Source organism: Cicer arietinum, unplaced genomic scaffold, assembly GCF_000331145.2.
Source record: "Cicer arietinum cultivar CDC Frontier isolate Library 1 unplaced genomic scaffold, Cicar.CDCFrontier_v2.0 Ca_scaffold_6351_v2.0, whole genome shotgun sequence".
In the NCBI taxonomy this organism is placed as follows: Eukaryota; Viridiplantae; Streptophyta; class Magnoliopsida; order Fabales; family Fabaceae; genus Cicer; species Cicer arietinum.
This window is the reverse complement of record NW_027339998.1, coordinates 1-2,049: the sequence shown is the minus strand read 5'-3', so window position 1 is coordinate 2,049 and position 2,049 is coordinate 1.

Sequence of the window (2,049 nt, the reverse complement as noted above, 5' to 3'; positions counted from 1 at the left end):
ATAATAATAATAATAATAATAATAATAATAATAATAATAATAATAATAATAATAATAATAATAATAATAATAATAATAATAATAATAATAATAATAATAATGATATATAAATGTTATTTATATGTTTTTAAGTTGACTGAAACATGTGTGGCTTAATGGTTTGGTGAGGCAAAGTGCAATTTGATATGTTGTAGGGACATAAGCCACAACAACCTCATTTTGTAGTACTTGGTCTCTAATATAATGAACACCAATTTCAATATGCTTAGAACGAACATGCAGTATTGTATTAGAGGCTAGTGTCTTGGCACTCAAGTTATCACACCATAGTATAGGTTTTCTTGGCAACGGGAATTTAAATTCAGTAAGTAGTGAACAAATCCACGCTATCTCAGCAACTAGGTCAACTAAAGCTCTGTACTCTAACTCTATACTTGACCTTGATACCACCTTTTGCTTTCTTGAGGACCAAGAAATGAGTGTTTCACCAAGGAACACGCATTGGCCAGCCATGGATTTCCTGTCATCAACACTAATGACCCAATCAGCATAAAAAAACCCTGTTATATCCATGTCAGTGGATGGCTTGATGTGCAAGCAATGATTGATGGTGCCTTGGAGATACCTCAAGATTCTTTTTATGCCTTGCTAGTGGTCGATGGTGGGTGAACTCATGTATTGACTGTGTTTATTTATATAAAAAGATATGTCAGGTATTGTGTGAGTTAAATATTGTAGCCCTCATATGGTTTGTTTGAACACAATTGGGTTTTTCAATTTCTCCCCCTCAATAGTGAATTGCCTACATGTTATCATCAGTGTTGGACATGGTGAGGCATTGTCCATCTTGACTTTCTTCAGCAAGTCACCAATGTATTTGAATTGTTTAAGGTACATTCCACTAGCATCTCTTTGTACATCTATGCCCATAAAGTAGTGTAAAAGACCCAAATCTTTGAGAGAGAAAACATTGTTAAGTTGTTTGATGAAAGCTTGAAAAAACTTGTTATTGCTACCTGTGACTATTATGTCATCTACATATATAAGAAGGAATGTGATATGATATTTACCTTTTAGAAGGAAAAGAGAGGAGTCACTCTTTGTGTTTTGGAAACCCCATATCAACAATGCAGTTTTGAGACTATCAAACCAAGCTCTTCGTGCATGCTTCATTCCATAAATTGCTTTAGATAGTTTTGTTATAGCTCAAGGGGATTTGAGTAGAGATTGAGTTCTTAGGGTTAAAGGAGTTTTTTTTCCCTTTTGATAAGCTTCATATATAATTTAATTTTTGTAACTATGCTTAGCCAGACCTCTAACTAGTTGATGTTTATTCAGTTTTGAAATTAATCTAAGATTTATTTGATCTAATCTTTTGTACCAAATTAGTTTCTCTTGATTTATTGACATAAGACTCTTAACTTCTTGTTTCTCTAGACTAAACAGATTTATCTTATAAATGTTGTTTTGCCTCAGATCTATAAAGAGTACAAATCTATCCTTCTAACTAATTGTTTTGTATGTTTTTTTAATTGAATATAATATCATAATTATTATCTTGCCTTTGAGCACATAGTGGAAAATCTCACATTTGTGAGGACTAGACGTAACCCATGTTTGGGTGAACCAGGATATATGCGTGTGTAATCTCTCTATCTATATCTCTATTTACTTTATGCTTAACAATCAGATTTTATATTGATAAAATTGATATTGCTGTTTTTTACTAACCAAGATCAATCTTCGTTATAACTAAGATCAATCTTGAGTTAAACTTTCAGGTTTAAACAGGAAATTTTTTAAAAAAGGGAAATTATAATTCAAACCCCCCTTCCTTATAATTGACATTGTTACTTCAATTGGCATCAGCACCAGTCTCTAAGGTTTAAACACCCAAAAAGTGTTAGAGCAAAAGATTTAGGAAGATAAATGTCAAAAGCTAAATACATAGCTAAAGGAGGGTCTTCAAACAGACCACCATACTTTGATGGCTCATATTATTACTTCTGGAAAGGCAAAATGCAATTGTTCCTAAAGTCACAAGATACA